The sequence below is a fragment of the Mesocricetus auratus genome, unplaced genomic scaffold, assembly GCF_017639785.1.
Source record: "Mesocricetus auratus isolate SY011 unplaced genomic scaffold, BCM_Maur_2.0 Super-Scaffold_100029, whole genome shotgun sequence".
Taxonomy (NCBI): Eukaryota; Metazoa; Chordata; class Mammalia; order Rodentia; family Cricetidae; genus Mesocricetus; species Mesocricetus auratus.
In genome coordinates this window covers 10,685,558-10,706,619 of record NW_024429210.1, presented here as the reverse complement: position 1 = coordinate 10,706,619, position 21,062 = coordinate 10,685,558, and the positions used below count along the sequence as shown (strand labels likewise).

General features: G+C 45.2%; 1 protein-coding gene across 2 annotated transcripts in view; it reads right to left on the bottom strand.

The window, feature by feature from the left end:
* Sertad2 (SERTA domain containing 2) overlaps nucleotides 1-21,062 on the bottom strand; it is a 103,101-nt gene that overhangs the window by 57,252 nt on the left and 24,787 nt on the right. Inside the window, exon 1 of one of the 2 annotated variants that reach the window (XM_040733157.1) lies at nucleotides 3,878-5,504. The exons of the other annotated variant lie outside the window; for it this stretch is intronic. The gene's annotated coding sequence lies outside the window, so the exon portion shown is untranslated. Of the gene's footprint in view, nucleotides 1-3,877; nucleotides 5,505-21,062 lie in introns of those variants that run through there. 2 annotated transcript variants of the gene reach the window in all.

Here is a 21,062-nt window from a genome sequence, read left to right as displayed (position 1 = left end):
CAGTTTGTTCATTCATCAGTTAGTGGACAAAATGGGCCCTCCCTCAGGAGCACTATGTCTGTATCTGATGGAAGAGCCCCTAATAAAGTTCTTGGTGCAGTGTCTGGCACAAGGAGCACCTCTAGGTCACACACTACAACACTGTCACACAGCACAGGAGGACCTCTAGGTCACACACTACAACACTGTCACACAGCACAGGAGGACCTCTAGGTCACACACTCAACACTGTCACACAGCACAGGAGGACCTCTAGGTCACACACTACAACACTGTCACACAGCACAGGAGGACCTCTAGGTCACACACTACAACACTGTCACACAGCACAGGAGGACCTCTAGGTCACACACTACAACACTGTCACACAGCACAGGAGGACCTCTAGGTCACACACTACAACACTGTCACACAGGAGGACCTCTAGGTCACTCTACAACACTGTCACACAGCACAGGAGGACCTCTAGGTCACTCTACAACACTGTCACACAGCACAGGAGGACCTCTAGGTCACACACTACAACACTGTCACACAGGAGGACCTCTAGGTCACTCTACAACACTGTCACACAGCACAGGAGGACCTCTAGGTCACTCTACAACACTGTCACACAGCACAGGAGGACCTCTAGGTCACTCTACAACACTGTCACACAGCACAGGAGGACCTCTAGGTCACTCTACAACACTGTCACACAGCACAGGAGGACCTCTAGGTCACACTACAACACTGTCACACAGCACAGGAGGACCTCTAGGTCACTCTACAACACTGTCACACAGCACAGGAGGACCTCTAGGTCACACACTCAACACTGTCACACAGGAGGACCTCTAGGTCACTCTACAACACTGTCACACAGCACAGGAGGACCTCTAGGTCACACACTACAACACTGTCACAAAGGAGCACCTCCAGGTCACTCTACAATTAAGAACCCTACCACAGTACTAAAAATGTACAAGATCCAGCATAGACACTGGGCAAGAATGAGTAAGACATTTTAAAATAAGAGTCAAGGAGTTCATGACACAGTAAAGGGCACACAAGAGTAATTGCTTAAGGATTAAGAACAAATAAATCGTCTGATAACATTTACTGAGCACTAAATACCTTTACTTGTCATTTAATCTTAGAAGTGTCCTCTTGAATCAGAGACCATTACTATGTCCGTTTTACAAATAGGAAATCTGTTGGCACAAAAATAGACAGGTAGACCAATGGAATCGAATTGAAAACCCGGGTATTAACCCACACACGTACGAACATCTGATCTTTGACAAAGAAGCTAAAAATATACAATGGAATAAAGAAAGCATCTTCAACAAATGGTGCTGGCATAATTGGAGACTGGCATGTAGAAGAATGCAGATCGATCCATGTCTATCGCCATGCACAAAACTTAAGTCCAAATGGATCAAAGACCTCAACATAAATCCAGCCACACTGAACCTCTTAGAAGAGAAAGTGGGTGGTACCCTTGAACGAATTGGTACAGGAGACAGCTTCCTGAACATAACACCAGTAGCACAGGCAGTAAGATCAACAATTAATAAATGGGACCTACTGAAACTGAGAAGCTTCTGTAAGGCAAAGGACACAGTCAGCAAGACAAAAAGGCAGCCCACAGAATGGGAAAAAATATTCACTAATCCCACATCTGACAGAGGGTTGATCTCCAAAATTTACAAAGAACTCAAGAAGCAAGTCTCCAAAACACCAAAGGACCCTATTAAAAAGTGGGCTGCAGAACTAAATAGAGAGTTTTCAATAGAGGAGTCTAAAATGGCTGAGAGGCACTTGAGAAAGTGCTCAACATCCTTAGCCATCCGGGAAATGCAAATCAAAACAACTCTCAGATACCATCTCACCCCTGTCAGAATGGCTAAAATCAAAAACACCAATGACAATTTATGCTGGAGAGGATGTGGTGAAAGGGGGACACTCTTCCATTGCTGGTGGGAGTGCCAACTGGTTCAGCCACTTTGGAAATCAGTGTGGAGATTCCTCAGAAAAATGGGAATAAACCTACCACAAGACCCAGCAACTCCACTCTTAGGCATATATCCAAAAGATGCCCATTCATACAACAAAGATGTCTGTTCCACTATGTTCATAGCAGCTTTATTTGTAATTGCCAGAACGTGGAAGCAACCTAGATGTCCCTCACCTGAAGAGTGGATAGAGAAAATGTGGTACATCTACACAATGGAGTACTATTCAGCAGAAAAAATAATGGAATCATGAGATTCGCAGGCAAATGGATGACACTAGAAGAAACCATCCTGAGTGAGGTAACCCAGTCACAAAAAGAGAAACATGGCATGTACTCTCTCATATATGGATTTTAGACATAGATCTGGGGAGTGCCAGCCTACAATCCTATGGCCAGAGAGTCTGGGAAACAGAAACTTTATTTAGTGGCTGATCGAAGAAGAGGCAGACTCCCTTGGTTAAGTACTGAGCTGAACTCAAGAAAGCCAGTAACAGAGAGGGAGGACTGATGATCAAAGGGATTAAGACTGGGCTGGTTTAACCCCCAGAAACAGCTGACCAGACAAAGGTTAACTCTTGAATCCCAGGCATTAGCCTGGGAAGCCAGCATGGGACTGATCAAGACCCCCTGAATCTGGGTGTCAGTGAAGAGGCCTAGGGAATCTATTGAGCCTTGGGCTGCAGATCAGTACCCATCCCAAGTATACACACGGACTTTGGACTCCAATAGAACAATGTGAGGTGCACTCTCACCCTGAACTCTTGGGGAAGGGTCTAGGCCCTGCCCTACATGAAATGACACACTATGGACACCCCCATGGAGGGCCTCACCCTCCCTGGAGAAATGAGGGGATAATGGGGGGGGGCCGGGAGGGCACGGGAGGAAGGGAGGGAATGGGAGAGGGACCTGGAACTGACTTGTGAAGCAACCTTGATTCTTATCTAAATTTAAACTGGAAAATAAAATTAAAAAAAAAAACAAATAGGAAATCTGAGTATTTGAAAGTTTATGCAGTTCCCCAACTACTAGTCACTCAGCTAGAATAGAGCTAGGATCTGAATTCAGGTAGTATAATTCTAGAGCAAGAGTAAACTGGCTCACCACAGCATAGTTGAGGGCATAAGCTCTGGAGTCACAAAGTTACAACCGTGCCTCGGGAGGGCAAGGAAGAGATAACATTCAGATTGTGCAAATTTCACCACCCAGAAGCAGGAGGAGGGAGAGAACTGAGGATGAAACGGCAAAGCTCACAGACTTTTCTGCTGGGCTCACAACATGAAATGCTCCGGGAGGAGGTGGTGACGAAACCAAGAGTCACTGGAGGCTCAGGAGTGTGTGCTCCATCCTGCAGAGTAAGTTCCAAACTTCTCCACACCACCATGGTATGTAAAGAAGATGGAATCACCCGGCAATGGTGGCAACACCTTTAATCCTGGCACTTGGGAGGAAGAGGCAGCAGGGTCTCTCTGAGTTTGAGGCCAGTCTGGTCTACGGAGCTGGGTCCAGAATAGCTAGGGCTGATACACAGAGAAATCCTACCTTGAAAAACAAAAAAAAAAGAAAAAAAGAAAATGAAAATTAAAAAAAGAAGAAGAAAGAAAAGAAAATGGAATCTGGCACTGGAGATTAAGAGGGTAAGAGCGCTGTCTGCTCTTTTAGAGAACCAGTGTTCAAATCCCAGCACCCACATGGAAGCTCACAACTGTCTGTAACTCCAGTTCCAGAGGATCCAAAACTTCCCACGGCAAACCACTAATGCACATAAAAAATAATAGACAAATAAAAATAAAAGGGAATCTGCACGGTAGATTGTAATAGATAAATGTCTCCACCTACTGCTGGTAACACAACAGATGAGAGGAGCCAGGACCTACCTACCTGCCCTCATCACTGGAGTCCCGGAGATTGGATATGAAGGGAGGCAGGGAGGCAGGGAGGCTGTAGTGGGTTCCAGTTTAGATGACTGCAGGACAGAGGGCAATGTAGGGAGGAGACAGAGAATTTAGGAAGGGAAGGTAAAGGCCAAGGGGAGAGACAACAAGTCTGTGGGGAGATGCTGAGTCATCTGCCTGCCAGACCTTCCGAAGATGTTTTGTAACACACTGCCTTGCCCGAGGTCTGGAGGAAGACCTACCATTTATCTGACTCATCAACCAAAATCCTTGTTTTCTTACCTTAATTAATCATTACCTTTGGAGCTGTTTCCAAGTCCTGTCCAGTGTCTTTCAGATACATGACAATGACAGATAGTTTAGGGAATTGGGCCTATTGGTTTGAGGAGAAAGCAGAAGCATTAGAAGAAGTCAGAGAGATGTGTATCATTTAGAAAAGGTGACAAAAAATGCCCCTGGTGTGCCCTTACAGGAGCATGATTTGGAATGGTTGTTACAGGTAGAGGGACCAGGTGGTGGTGAACCCTGGGCTTGCTCAGTCCTCAGGAAGGGAAGGTGCAATTATGCAACACTGAATTCGCCCAGGCCACGAGGGTCAAGTTGCTGACAGTACACAGTACTTGAGATTGCCTAGAGTGGAAAGCAATGTCTCTTTTCCTAAGCATTAAAGCAAAACCACCATTAACACCGAGGTTCAGTACTAATTCTGAATGTGACCAATGACAAGGAAGTAGTGTAAGGAGAGAAAGCATGACACCCCAAAAAAGAAAAGTGATCTCAAGAGATTGGTATATAACAACTGTGGTTCTGCCATGTGGAGAACACACCAACATTAAGATTATGTTTTCACGTGTATGCTGACTATTCTGTAACTAAACAGAGCACTGTAGCCAACACTGTAACGAGTTTACACTGCTGAACATTACAGAAGGGTGAGAGATACTTGCTAATAACTACCATAAAAGGAACAGATGACTAAGAACAGAGAGGAAGTATGACTAAAAAGTCCCTCCATTTTTTTTAAAGTCCCTGAATAACTAGGCATACCAAATGTAGTCTGTCATAAAATTATTCACTGCTAAATTCTGCACTTAGACAACAAATATAATGTTTGCCCAAGGGCTAAAGCCTTTGTATAAACCATTTCAATTGCAAAGCGCCAAAATAATAAGACCATCAATAAGAGAAAGTGTTATTCAAACTACGCCAGCTGGGTTGGACTGGGTTCACACCCGAGGACTCCTTCAGTTCAGAAGCAGAGACCACTGTACACCTGGGGCCACCGCCACACCAGAAGACAATCTCACAGAACCTCAAACACTGGGAAACCCTTGCTGGCACACCTTTGGTACGCAGATCAGCTTATACCACAGCTATCCCCAAGCTGCAGCTTCCAAAAGAGACGGAGGTCTGGGACCACAGCTCGGTGCAGGCTCTTGTTTACCACCGACGCAGGCCTAGCGTTAGAGCCCAGTAGCCAAACTACACAAAGCAGTCAACAAGCCCACGCCAGCCCGTGTTTGGAAATGTAGCCTGGCTTATTTGCCTGTTTTGTTTTTGTTTCTCAAGACAGGGTAACAATCCTGGCTGTCCTGGAACTCTCTGCAGACCAGGCTGGCCTCGAACTCACAGAGATCCGCCTGCCTCCTGAGTGCCGGGATTGAAGGCGTGTGCTACCACACCACCAGCACACTTGTTTGGGGTTTTTTGTTTGTTTGTTTTTTTGTATTAATACAACTGTCTATGAATATCCTAGACCTCAAACAATATTCTAAGGAAATGGTACTTTCCTCCCAACAGCAACTTCACACTATTACGGAAACAGTTACGGCTATCATGTGAACATTTACCCTCAGACTTTGAAGTCATCATATCATGCCCCCTCCCCCCGGAAGGCACACACAAGACCCATGTTTGTTTCATGACAACACATTGCTTTCTTGATGGTTTTCTTCTTGTTACAGGACATTACTGACATTCTTGAGAGAAAATGTGTTGAGCAAGGGGTGACTCACACAGGGAAATGGCCTCAAGTGATTTTAGGACTGTCTTGTAGTATACATAGAAGTGACTTTCTATGGCATGTGATTGGACCTCTAACCATGTCTATATCAGATATCACACAGGATTATAACAAAATGTACATCTTCACCATGTATGAATCTTGTATATTAAGAATCCATGTTCCCTGTGTACAATAAAAAGGCAGCATCTTTCATTTATTATAATTAATTATAACCCAGGCTGGCCTCAAACTCCTGATCCTCATGACTCCGCAAATTCAGCATACCCTACTGAAGTTTGCCACTACAACTGGCTCATTTATTATGATTATAGAGAGTGTTACTTACTTTCCTCATTGGCATTTTATTGACTGATTGGTTGATATTGATTTTTGTTTTTTTTTTTAAAGTAGGCTCTCATGTAGACTTATTGGCATTTACTTACTGATGCACAGTAAGAAAAAGCAGATTTAATGAATACATTCTAGTGCTCTTAGCTGCTGACCCATCCCTCCAGCACCTCACACCCCCTCCTTTTTTTTTTTCTTTTTGTTTTTTTGTTTTTTTTTTCAAGACAGGATTTCTCTGTGTAACAGCCCTAGCTGTCCTGGAACTCTGTGTAGACCAGGCTGGCCTTGAACTCAGAGATCCTCCTGCCTCTGCCTCCAGAGTCCTGAGATTAATGGCATGTATTACCATCACCAAGCTTCAGTCCCTACCTTTTTATGCTTTTTCTTTTCCTTCTCTCTGTGTGTGTGGAGGAAAGGGGTGTACATGCCACAGGTGTTCGGGGTGAGGACAATTTTAGGAAGTTTTGGTTCTCTTTCTATTCTTTGGGTCCCAGGAATTGAACTTAGATTGTCAGCCTTGGTTGCAAGCTCCTTTACCTGCTGATGACCTATCTTACCTTGCAAGTTGTAACAGCAAGCAAACAAATATAGGAAGAGTCTGGCATGGCAAAAAAAAAAAACAAAAATGTATATTGTTTGTCGCTGAGACTCCGACATCCAGCACATAGGAATCAGGAAAGATGACATTGACAGACGACACAGACTTCCTGTTTATGCACCAGTACAGTCCCTGGCACAAACCAACAACACTGTAAGATACTCTAGCACTGTGCTGCTTATAAAGAATCAACAAGAAACGGCACAAATGCCCAATAATATGGCCTTCTGAACAGAGCACCAATGCTAGAATACTATGCTACAATGGAAAAAGATAATCTATAGTGCCAGAAAAAGTGAAGGGAAAATTAGCAAAACCAAAAACAGACCGACAACACTGACAGAATTTATTCATATATGTATGTATACACACACATACATACATATATACACTAAGGAAGACAGGAGTTTAGAAGTTGGTTAGTGACAACACTGACAGAATTTATTCATAAATATATATGTATACATATATATACACACACACACATACATACATATATACACTAAGGAAGACAGGAGTTTAGAAATTGGTTAGGGTTTTTTTGGTTGTTTTTGTTTTTTTGAGACAGGGTTTCTTTGTGTAGCTCTGGCTGTCCTAGAATTCACTTTGCAGACCAGGCTGACTTTGAACTCAGAGATCTGCCTGCCTCTGCCTCCCAAGCGTTGGGATTAAAGGCATGTGCCCAGCTGTTTTTTATTTTATTCATTCACTTATTTATTTAGGTTTTTCCAGACAGGGTTTCTCTGTGGCTTTGGAGGCTGTCCTGGAGCTAGCTCTTGTAGACCAGGCTGGTCTCAAACTCACAGAGATCTGCCTGCCTCTGCCTCCCGAGTGCTGGGATCAAAGGCCTGTGCCACCAATGCCTGTCTTGTTTGTTTTTTGAATTAACATTTTGCCAGTAGGTTCTGTGTGAGGAGACTGAACAGGACACCCGTTAATGGCTTGTGCAAACACGTATTATCCTTGAAAGCAGGAAAGTAACAAAATACACACACAGGCAGGCACAAACCACACACATAGGCACACACAGAATTAGTACAATTTCCAAAGAAGTAAAATTTAATATGGAGATGGCTAAAACAAAAGAATTTTAATCTATTCACATGACAGTGAAGGCCTAAAAACTTAGCCTGTCTGCCAACAAGGAGCAAGACCCCACACTATACGCCTTTGCAATTCTTGCACAGAAGCAACAAGACAGTGATTTGGACCCAACCTGGGTTGCAAGGCAAGAGCCTGTTTCCAAATGCCAAGGTAACATAGAGTCTCCGTTTTCCTTCTAGAGGACAGGTCTAGATTATCTACCAAAGAAAAATGGTTTGTCTTCCCGTGCTCTTCTGAACTGTGCACAGCAAGCTACGGCAGCTAAGACACTTGGAGGGAAGAAGCAGCAAACAAGCTCAGAGGGCTGCTGCCTCCTGTCAGCACCAGGGCACCGTGCAGCCGGGCAGCAGTGTTTGCTCAAGCACAAAGAACACCTCTTGAGCTCGCTACTTACTTGAGCACCTAAGGCGAAAGAGGAACGACGGCTGCTGAAATCGCTTCCGCTGTGGATCTGTCAGAATGAGGTTTGGCCGGTCTCTGCTTCATCCGTCATTGTCCGTCGCCCCATCTCCAGGCTCGTGGCCCTGCCCCTTCCCACGGGGACACACTTCTAAAGTGAAGCCTCTCTTGCTGGGCCCCACAACCGAGACCTGAGCTCTAGCAGCTCGTCCTTCCCATCTCTGGCAGGTCCGCCTTCAACACCAGAGCACCATCTTTTCGGGTGGAAGCAATCCAAGGGTAGGGACTACTTGCCATTCCTTTGCCTTGGTGCAAAGATTGACTGTGTGCCCTGGCAGCTGCACTTGCTTTGTTCTGAGTTTTAAGAGTGGTGTCTTTAGGTAGGTTCCACCCTTTCGTAGTGGCTGCTCTGTTCCTTCTCACAGTACGCATCTAACCTTGGCCAGCAGCTCTTTCATGCAATGCCTGGCTGCGAAGGCATGATTATCTCCCGGGCCACAGGTCATTCTAACAGAACACTGGCCTTACAGTCTAACCCCACACTATGCTCACAAGGCACATACCATCACTACAACCAGCTCCCTGTCCCTGGCTATACCCTGACACAGTCCAAATTATTTTCATGCTGCTTTATAATGGGTGATCAGAGGAAAAGACAGGAAGTGACATGAACATACTATGAGTGATGCTGATGCTGGCCCCATACGGTCTCACTTCGTTTGAGGCAAGGTCTAGTGTGTAGCTGTATTAGTTACTGTTCTCACTGCTGTGACAACAGAGGAAGGACTTGGTTTGGCTCTTGGATTAAGAGGGTTAGTTCCAGCACGGTAAGGGAAGGCTCGGTGGGGAGAGGATGAGGCACTTACTTCACTAAGTGCAGTACAGAGAAGACGGGCACCAGTGCTCAGCTTATTGTCCTCTTTGCCATCATTACAGGACCCCAGCCCAGAGAGATGCCACCCTTATTCAGGACAGATCTCTGCCAGCTAAGACACATTCAAAGTACGCCTCACTAAGGCCCTAGGTGCCTCTTAATACTATCAAGTTGACAACCAAAATTAACTGTCAGAGTAGCCCAGGCTGGACTTAAACTTGGACCAATATTCCTACCTCACCCTCACAAATGTTGGAATTACAAGCTTGCTCTATCATGTCACACAGACTAAGGTCTTAACTATTACGCTTTCTTAAAAATAGCTTTGGGCACCAAGTGGTGGTGGCACACCTTTAGTCCCAGCACTCGGGAGGCAGAGGCAGGCAGATCTCTGTATGTTCAATACCAGCCTGGTCTACAAGAGCTAGTTCCAGGACAGCCTCCAAAATCACAGAGAAACCCTGTCTTGAAAAAAAAATAGCTTTGGGCTAGTAAAACATATAAACACAAGGCCAGACTTATTGGCACACACCTATAATCCCAGTACACATGAGGCAGAGGCAGGGAGAACAGGAATTCAAAGTTATCCTTGAGTATACAGCAATTTAGAAGACAACTCGGGCTTCATGACAGCCTGTGTCAAAACATATACATACTATACACTTCGCGCACACACATACAAACACACACACACAGCACACCAGAAATACAAATACAGTGAGACATGCATTATCATGAATTTAATTCTCAAATTCAATTATACATGCTCAGACTACAAAAGAAAACTGGAAAAAACAATCTAGGTAGTATTGTTATCCACTCTGTACTTGAGTGCTTTTCCTCAGCAGCCTGAGTACTTGTCCTTAACAATATTGAATTAAGCTGAGTAAATTCTGTTAGTGTAGAATCACTTTGTTTGTTGAGACAGGGTTTCTCTGTGTAACTCTGGTTGTCCTGGAACTAGCCTTGTAGACCAGGCTGGCCTCGAACTCACAGAAATCTGCCTGCACCTGCCTCCTGAGTTCTGGGATTAAAGGCATGTGCCACCACCACCTGGTTGAGAGTCCCATTTTTTCCCACTGATGTCAGAGTATGAATAACAACTATCTCCACTTGCTGCTGGAGAAGCTGTCCCCTTGAAGATGGGATGCCAGTCCCCACCACTTGCCTTCCTAAGTAATCTTTTTCTTTTCTTTTCTTTTCTTTTTTTTTTGGTTTTACGAGACAGGGTTTCTCTGTATTGTTTTGGAGGCTGTCAGTCCAGCCCGGCCTCAAACTCACAGAGACCCGCCTGCCTCTGCCTCCCGAGTGCTGGGATTAAAGGCGTGCGCCACCACTGCCCGGCCCTAAGTAATCTTAAGAGCAATTTTGAGCAAATGCAGTTTATGCCCCACATGCTAACTTGAAAACTGTCTCCTGCTTTAGGCATCACCCATTACATGCATGGGCACTGTACGTTACTTCAGTAACAGAGCAGTAAAACCAGATAGTTACAGAATGCGACTCCTGGCCATCAAGGCCATCCCTGTGGCTTTGTGGTCTCTTCCATTCCTTTTAGATCAGTTCATTTTCTCAGGTCTCCTGTGGAGTCTCAGACAGATCCACGCATAGGCAATAGCTGACAATAGCCTTCACTCTGTGAGAAGACAGGAGTGCACCTGGCACCAACCTCTCTATCTACCTTACTCTCACCACAGAACTGTGTGTGTGCACCCAGCCTCCCCCGCTAAGAGCTGAAGTAATCCCGTCTTACTTATTTACTGAAATTACAGTCCCCCAATCACCAACAACTCATTGCCAGGTCCCGTGACTCCCCAGAGCGTCTGGCCCTCCTCCTCATTCTCCACTATGATAAATTTGAAACGCAAGATTGAGAGAAAACTCAGACTCCAATTCCAGTGTAACTGAAGGGAGAGGAGTGACACTTACTGAAAGCTCTGCAGGGGACTCTGGTGCCCAGCAGGGGCCACCAACATCAGCTGACTTGGTAACTCACCCCTCCCATTCGAACCTCTTGGTTGCTGTGGAAGTTTGAGAGTAACTGGCCCCTATAATCTCATATGGAGTGGCTCTATTAGGAGGTGTAGCTTTGTCGTTGTGGGCATGACCTTGCCGGAGGAAGTGTTTCACTGTGGGGGTTGGCTTTGAAGTTTCCTATGCCCAGTGTCTCGGTAGACTTCCTGTGGCCTGCATATCAAGATGTGTTGTGGAAAATTAGTTGAAGATGGGTTACATATGTTTATGCTGTGGAATATTTTGTTTAACAATGCAAAGATTGTTGCATTCTTTTATGTTGCATTTGTTTAACTGTAAAGCTGTGCTATTTTGCTTGTCTAAAACATGTGATTGGTCTAATAAAGGGCTAATTGCTAGTCAGGCAGAGAAATAGGCAGGGCTGGCATGCAGAGAGAACAAACAGGAAGAGAAGAGAGAGAGGGAGGAGCAGAAAAGGAGGAGACACCAGGGGCCAGCCATGCAGCCACGCAGCCACACAGCCAGCCATGGAGTAAGAAGTAAAGAAAGGTATACAGAAAGGTTAAAGTCCAGAAGCAAAAGGTAGACAGGATAAATTTAAGTTAAGAAAAGCTGGCTAGAGGTAAGCCATGCTAAGGCTGGGCATACATCAGTCAGAATAAGTCTCTGTGTATCAATCTGGGTGGCAGGCCCCAAAGAATAAAGAGTATAACAAACAAACAAAAAACAAGTACAACTGTATTGTGGGCTCACCCTACACACAACCATGTTTGTCCGCACAACACCACGCTGTCTGCCTTGATGATAATGAACTGAACCTCTGAACGTGTAAGCCAGTCCAATTCAATGTTTTCCTTTATAGGCGTTGCCGTGGTCATGGTGCCTGTCACAGCAATGGACACCCTGACTAAGACAAACACCATGACCCCATCCTCACTGGGCATTTCTAGTCTCCCACCTCTCCTCTCCACTTATCTTACCCCACCATTTTTCTGAGGCCAGTAGTTCACTCCCACTAAGCTGCTATTAAGGTGCTAGCATCCCAAATCTTCAACCCAGTCTTGAGCTCAAGCCTCAATCCCAGAACTTTGCCTCACAGTCTCTAGAGTTCAAATACCACTATGTCCACAAATACCCTGCTATAATAGTGCACTTTCCTTTTCACTCAGAAGCTATTTCAAACATTCTCCATCTTTTCCAGACCCTGTCCCTTATTTACATCAGTAATCTTTTCTCCTGCCGCATAAGCCGGATAACTGAAGTTGGATCCCCAGAAACCATGTAGAGTAGAACTCCACAAAACTCATCTAAAAGCCATTGTTTGTTATGCCATGCATGCCCAAACACCCTCCTTCCCCTACAACTCCCACACACAAATAATTTTATTTTTTCTCTGACTTATCAAAGAAAATAAAAGCCATCACACTCTTACCTTGACCCAACCTGATCAAGTAACACCCATTTCCTTTCACTGCTACCCATCTAAGGCTCTGTGCTCTGTTTCATCCTTCTTCATGGAGGCCACAGCCTATCGTTTCCTTTCCCTCTTTTGTCTGAGAGGGGTTTGCTTGCTTGCTTACAGTTGTTTTTAGCAGGGATGGAAGGGTGGTGTTTGCTTCTGAGAAGCGGTGTCTCTATGTTGCCCAGGCTGGTCCCAATCTCTCAATCTCCCTGCCTAGCCTCTAAAATCATGAGATTACAGGCATGAATTACTATACCCAGCTAAAATTCTTAAGTTGACCACATTAAATGTCTCTGCTTCTCAGTCTCTTGGAGGCTCTACTCCCCTCAGGTACTCCTCAGGCTGCCTTCCTTACTTTGTCATTTGTCACTTAAATATTCTTCCTGTATAACCACCCACTCCCAACTGTCAACTGTGGATTATGCTGATATCTCCTAAGCGTATCTCCACCTAAACCTTTAATGAGACTCAGAATCACACATCCAAATCCTGACTCTACATCTCCTTTGAGACATCTCATTGGGATTTTAAGTTCAGAGTCCAAGGAAGAATGCACTCTCCTTTCCTTGCCTCTTCTGTCAGCAAAAGGGACCATCATCCACGTAGCTTCCCAGGCCAAGAAGCACACACTGGAAGAAAACTGACTCCAAAGATGTCCTCTGCCTACCACACTAGCGTTATGGTACCTTATGCCCCCCCCCCCACAGAGAGAGACAGAAAGAGAGAGAATAAACAACTTTTAAAAAAATTCCACCGTTACTTTTTATTGGACTTGTATTAATCTACAGACCATCTGGTGTGGGTGGGGGGTTTTCCATCTGAAAATATGTTTTTCTGCGTATTATTCCTTCAGCAAAGGTTACTTACAGTTATGTGGCCTACTGAATTATTACTAAGATCACCCTAATTGTGTAATTTTAGTAGATATGGTTACTAGGATTTTTAAATTATGTTTTCGAAGTGACCTTAATGATCTACAGGAAAACTACCCAACTGTGCGCTTCGGCTGAGCCTGACCACTCTGCTGTGCTCTGCCTGTGCTGATGGCTACTTCTCCAGGAGACAGAAGGTATCAGGTTCCACAGGAAGGGGAAAAAAACACAAGCAGCGAAAGCAGGTCTGTGTGTAGCACAATGAGGTCCATTTAAGCAGGTCTCAGCTTAAAGTGGCAAGTCACACTTATCACAGCTGCAGCCAGAGGAGAGGGCCTGGCCAGGACAAGACGGCAGACTTCTACATGCCGGGAGGGAGTTGGAAATGACCTTTAGGGGCAAAGCAGATGCCGGGATCAATGCAGAAGGAAATGTTTCACTGCTCCGATGTCTGCCGTACAAAACAGAAAGACGGTTTGTACCGCCTGGTGGTGTCACGTTACAGTCACAGAGCGCAGACCCCTCAGACGTACTTTTCCAAGAGAGTTTCAGGGGCCAGGGTGGGGTCTCCGGACTGTAGCTCTGGCCACCACATAACTGCCCTGGGATTCGAAGGCGGCTCTCGGGGGGTGGGGAGATCTGGATGATCAAAAGTGAAGGGAGGAAACGGGCGGAGGGAAGAGGAAATGCTGAACTACAAGGTCATGGTCAGGAAACCAATTTGGCAGGACATATGGAAAAGCAAGGCATACAGAATCAAGGGCTACAAACAGCAGTGCGCAGCCCAAAGCCAGCTTTGTTTTCAGTAGCAGGACTCAGACGGCAGGGTGAAGGCCAGTGCCTGCCATCCACAGACGGAGCCACCTGGGGTTTTTCCTTCCAGTTACTCTTCTGCCTGAGACAGAATCCTAAATGGAGTCTGGGCCTAAGAAACATGCTAGTAATAAACACCCAATGTATGCCCAGGAACGCACATAAATTCTACTTTCCTTTCACTTCCACTATTTTTTAAACCAGTCAACAATACTCAGAATTCATACAATGGGGAGACACTAAGATCTGGTATGTGCAGTTGGTATCTGATTTTATGAAGGTGGTTATTAAATAAACGCAAGAACTGTGTTTATCAAAATGTTAAAAGTGACTGTAACTAAGGAGCAACATAAAGCCTACTGTTTGATTTATTTATTTATTTATTTATTTATTTTGGTGTTTTTCAAGACAGGGTTTTTCTGTGTAGCTTTGCCTTGGTTGTCCTGGAACTCTCTCTGTAGACCAGGCTGGCCTTGAACTCATAGATCCACCTGCCTCTGCCTTCTGACTGCTGGTATTAAAGGTATGTGCCACCATGGCCCAGTCACAGTTTTTATTTTTTTTAACAAACTCTTTTCTGTACTTTTAGCTTCCTGTAATGTTTTAGTTACTGTTACGTTGCTGTGAGACCATGGCAATGGCACCTTCTATAAAAGAAAGCGTTTAGCTGGGGGCTTGCTTATACTTTTACAGGGTTAGTCCATGTTTATCAGGGCAGGAAGCAGATAGACATGGTCCTGGAACAGTAGCTAAGAGCTTTATATCCTGACCCACAGAGAGAGAAAAGAGGGGGAGAGGGTAGGGGAGAGGGAGGGGGAGAGACTAGAGACTGGGCCTGGCATGGGCTTTTGAAACCTCGAAACTCACCCTCAGTGACTCTTCCTCCAACAAGGCCACATCTCCTAATCCTTCCCAATAGTTAGTAATAACTGGGGACCCAACACCCAAACATATGAGCCTACAGGGGCCACTGTCATTCAGACCAGGACATGTAATGGACATACACTGATGCAGTAGTAAGAGTGTTGTAAGAAACAACACTCAAAATGCTAATATCAAAGCAAAACAATGATTCCTATAATAGAGAATTTCAGCTTCCTCAGGGAGAGGAATTCTGGTTAAATCTCTCAATTTTTAGATGAGCAACACAGGACAAATGCAGACCTTACTCTTTTCCCTTTGAAGAATGCTAATATAAAGGGGGCTTTCGAGGAGGGACTGCAAAGTCCACAGACGCCAGCGTGGCAACATGAGAGGGGAGTGCGATGGCACTTTCTCTCCCACGATGCAGCCAGAGCAGAAGGGGCTGGAGACAACAAGGGGCTCAAAAAGGATCTCTGAAAACAGCACCAAGTATCTCACACGAGGCTGTCCACAGCACCGAGAGCAAGGCTTCCTCCCAGCTCAGTCACGGGTAAGGACAACAGGGATGAAGGGCAGCTCTTCCTCCGCCCGCGTCTCCCCATCAGAGCCCTCCAGATGCCTCATACTTGCAGAGCCCCACCAAGTCCCACGCCTCCTCAAAAACAAAGACTTCTTGGTAGGACAAGGCTCCTGAAAGCAGTTAAGTGGGCAAATTAAAGAACTCTAAAATGAGGCTAGAGATGGTCATCCAGAGGACAGCTGCCCCCTAAGGGAAAGCACCTGCAGGTTACTCGTGGCCAAATGTCAGAAGTGAACAGGTTCCTTATGCTCAAATGAGCACACATTTGCTGGATGTCTTCTATGCAGGACACATGCCATAGGGACTATGGAGACCTGTCCACAGCCCTAACTGAGACAGTGCTGACAAGGAGGGTGGTGACCATTCAACAACACAATGCAATAGTGAGAAGTCACACAGTAGGCAGGTAAGAGCAGGCTCAGGAGTCTGAAGTTTGAGTCCCAAACCCTCAGCCTTTAGCTGTGTGACCTTCACTTAACTTCCCTGTGTCTTAAGTTTTCCTCTGGAAACAACAGTGGGGCACTCATAGGACAGACAGGCTGTGTAGTTACATAACAACAAAAGTTTAGAGCAGCACCAAACATATACTAAACATTTGCTATAACTTTGTGCCTAGTATATAGCAATGTCCTAACATTTTCTCTTAGATTGAATAAAGTAGCCCTATTTCCAGGCCTATTTTCAGATCAGGGCTGGGGAACCCAGCAACTTTGAGAAGGTCTAGAAAGAGGAGGGACAGAGCTATGGTCTGAGCCCCATCTGCTAGGGCACAAAGCTGGCAGAGACACTGTTATCACTCCGCCTTGCTAAAGCTGTGACACTGTTATCACTCCGCCTTGCTAACACTTAGCACTAGCCCTGTGCCATGCTTGCTGTGTGCACAGCTGCGCTATTCTCACAATTCTCATGAGGCACACGGCCCCATCTCCAGGGCAGAAGCCCACCCACGGTGAGGCCTGCGCCAGGCTGAAAGCACCGGGCCGCTGGTAGAAAGAGAGTGTCTCAGGGGCCCAGCTCACCCCTCACTCTCGGGGCTTCTACTGGCAGGCTTTAAAGGGGAGTGAGGTTTCAACTAGGTAACTCTGGGTGAGGAAGGAGCTGGGTGGCACACTGATGTTCCTGTGCCATTTTCATGACTGGCAAAGGCGTGCTTCACTGGCACTCTGAACACCAATGTGCAAAGTGCATACTTCATTCATGGACAAATAGAGAGTCAGCTAAGGTGTGCCAACAGGTAGCATGTTCAGAAAATGAATCTCTGGGAGTGGTGAACTGACAGACGGGCTGGCCAAGCCGTGGTGGGGCTTGTCTGTAATTCCAGCGCTTGAGCAGATAATAAAGATTGTGGCTCACTTAGTTGCAAGTTAATGAACTGTTTTTTTGTTTAAATTATGAATGAAGATATATTTTTGAGATGCTAAAGTTAAGGACTAGGGTTGTAGCTCAGCAATAGGTGAGGCCCTGGGTTCAGTCCCTAGTCTTGAAAAAAAAGATTTAAAATCTAACATCAGGATTGTGGTAAAATAAGAAAACTTCATAGTTTCTTGGTGGATTACCTAAGTGTTGAGCAGATAGAGTTTATTTTCAGAAGAAAAAAAAAAACCGTGACAAGCAACATAAGGATATTATACCCTTAGACCCAATAAATCTACTTGTATGAATTAATTCTAGGGAAATAACTGAATAAATGCTAGAAGGAATATGTAGAAGACATATAATAAGAGGATCTAAAAGTAAGAAATAATATTTAACATTACAGATGACTTCATTGATTCTGAGTTATAAGCACAATGGAATTATTCATAAACATTAACTTCTTTTATGAAAAAAGATCTTGAAGTACAATATAATGATTACTATAATTTCAAATGTACATTTAGGATATAGCATCATATTGGGTATTATTTGTAGCTATATCAAACACATATACATGAAATGAGGCAAACTGAAAAACACAGTGATTAAATGGCTATGATTGGCACCTCCTCTAGTGTTCTATTGTCTTTCACTGCCACTGTATGAACTTTTCAATTCCTTTGAAAAAGAGAAGGCTTTCCTAGGGAAAGCCATCGTCCTAGCCCCAATCTTAACCATACCTAATCTCACCAATCACAGACTCTACTGTAGGGCTCTGCCTACTTTGTGTCCTTTGTAGGGCAACTTGACCAGCTCTTCTGACCTGCACCAGCCTATCAAATTCTTTAACCCAGCCTCATGTCTCTCTCCTAGTCCACCTGTTTTTTTCTTTAACCCCCTTTAAATTAGAATCTCTGCCCTTAACACTACCCAGAAGCAATCACTGATATTGCCTTGAGGTGCATATCTCCAGGCTCTCTCTAACACACACACACACTCTGAAATGCCTCCCCACTTCTAATTATGTGTAACCCTAGATGCTATTTGTTTATTTTGAGACAGGGTCTCACTATGTAGTCCCAGCTACCCTTGAACTCACTATACAGACTAAGCTGGCCTTGAACTCACAGAGATCCACTTGTTTCTGACTCCAGAATGCCAAAGTTAAAAGCAAATATATACCAACACTCTGGGCCCTCTGCTTCGGTTTTGTGTTTATGTAGCCTTAGGCTCTCTCAGCTGAAATTACAGGCATATACACTAAATCTAAGAAACCACTTTCCTTAAGATCCAGTTCAACAGGTATGCTTCGGAGGCACCTCCCCGTCGGCACTGGCTACGTGCTCTGCGCTGGCATTCTAGTGTATGCCTCTACTTGGCATGAACAGTACCTTGGACATCTTGTAGCCACTTGTGAATAAATCTTTTTACCTTAAAAGCTTTAACAGCAGCATTAGAGGCAAGTGGATCTATGTGAGTTTGAGGCCAGTCTGGTGTGCAAAGTAAGTTCCAGGACAGGTTCTAAAGCTACACAGAGAAACCCTGTCTCAAAAAAAAACAAACAAAAAAGCTTTAACAACAGCATCTCCTCCACCTCCCCCAAAGTCATTACAAGAATGTGAGGTTCGTGGGGTGGGTGGAGAAGTTCTATTTGTGTAGAACTCAAAGCAGACAAGTTCTAGACTGTCCTTTTCAACACTACCACTGCTGCTGGGTCTCACTAACGGATATCCCCTTGGGAAACAGAGGCAGGAAGGGTCAAGCTTAAGGCAGGTTTGGCTGCATTCTAAGTCAGGGCTGGTCTATGCTATGGGAGGGAGGTCCTATGGAGAAGGAGGGTTAAATATGCAGTCATTCATTAATAATAGTTCTTGTCCTGGCAACAATGAACATAGGGTTCAGGGCAGACAAAACATCTACTCCCACATTTAGAATGCTGTGCCCCCCCCCATTTCCCAGTTTCGTAAGACGCTCCACATCTCCTGGGCTCCCCATCTCAACCTGCCCTTCCCCTAGTGTCTACATGCTAAAAGCCTCCTTCCTACTGCCTTCTCCTTGCCAGGCGCTCCAGGGAACAGACTCAATGAGATACTTGGAACAAAGCACTAAGAATAATCTACATTGTAGAGATCATTAATAAGCTATCTTTTGGTCTGAAATCTCCCAAGAGTTATCATGCACTGAGAGCGCTCCATGTCCTAGATATGGGATGATACAAGCTGAATGGCAACTCTGGGAGGAAGGTACAAAAACTCCTACTCACAGAAGGTAAGAGATTTCATTTGGAAGATGCAGCAACTCTTCTGACGGTCACAGGGCTGGGAAGTGGTATATCCCAACTTCCTGTCTCATGCTATATGATTAAACTCTTTGATATGTGTTAAACACTTGTGTTAGGCTGGGACAGCACGAGGGAAGCTCAAGCAGAGGACTTGCTTGGACACGTTGGAGGGCAGCACAGCAAGACCTTGCCTCAAAAAAACAAAACAAAAACACGCAACAACAAAAAAGCAAAGATTTCCATCACTCCAAAGTTGTCACTGAGTTTAGCAGCATATGACAAGGGTAGACTAGGAAGACAGAAAGCTCGCTGGCACTGAGCAAGAGTGCAGGAATGTACTGTTAGGACCCACAGTGTGGCTCCTGGGTCCACTCCGAGGTAACTGCTCCACCAAAGCTGCCTCCCTTCCTCCACAATGACTTCTGCAGCCTGGGGCCTGGTTAGAGGGGGACTGGGGCAAGAGCTGCCGCCACTGTAGAGACTGCCCTTTGAAGGCATCAGAAGAGCACCGTTAGCAGATTCATTCAGATTTGTTGCATTTAACTGTGAAATACTCACATGAAGACCACACACTTACAGATAATACTGTGGCTGAATCTGGATCCTGGTTGTGAACTAAAGGGCCGTACAAGCTTCATATGTGATTTACCTATTCACGGGCGCTCCCGTCCCTTCCAGCATGACACGTGGAGGCCAGAGGGGGTGTCAGGTGCTCTCCACCATATTTTCTGAGACAGGGTCTTTCACTAAATCTGGAGCTCATTAATTTGGCTGGAATGGCTAGATAGTAAGTCCAGCGATCCTCCTGTCTCTGCCTCTCTGGGGTTAGAATTTCAAATATGTACCTACCATGCCTTGCTTTTGTGTGGACGCTAGGGTCTGAAATTAGGTCCCCAACTTTACACAAAGTAATTCTTAGTTTTAAAACAAAACAGAAATGACTATGGGGGCTTATATCTGTAATATCAGCACTTAGGCTGAGGCAGGAGGATTGCCATAGTTCAAGGTCAGCCCTTGCTATAAAATAAAGCCAAAAACAAAAACCCGGCCCACAAAGACTGAATACAGTAAGGCACTTTCTACACTGCCAAGCATGGCCACATGGCAGCTCGCGGCTGTCTGTAACTTCAGTTCCTGCGGCTCTGCACCTCCACACCGATGCACATAAAATAAAGTTAAAATAAAACTAAAACAAAACGAAAACCATAGAAATCACTTACAGGGGAAGCTGGGTCAGGATCCAAGAGCGAGAGACAGCCCACCTGTTCCTCCTTTTATCTCCTGAATCTTCCCACATACCTGGTCTCTCCCTACATCTCTCCATTGCCAAGATGATGGGACACGCTGGAGCCGACCTGTGAGGAAAGCCATGAACTTCCCACTCTCCTGAGTTCCCAACCAGAGAATCTTCTCAGCCGCTGTGGTGGTGCACTCAGGAGGCAGAGGAAGGTGGAGCTCTGTGAGTTCAATCAAGGTCAGCCTTGTCTACAGAGTGAGTTCCAGAAGTCAGGCTACAGAGAGAAACCCTTTCTTGAAAAACTAAAGAAAAGAAAGAAAAAAGAGGGAAAGAAAAAGAAAAGGAAGGAAGGGAGAAAGGGGAGAAAAGGAAAAGAATGTCCTCTCGTTGTTTGGCACTGACTG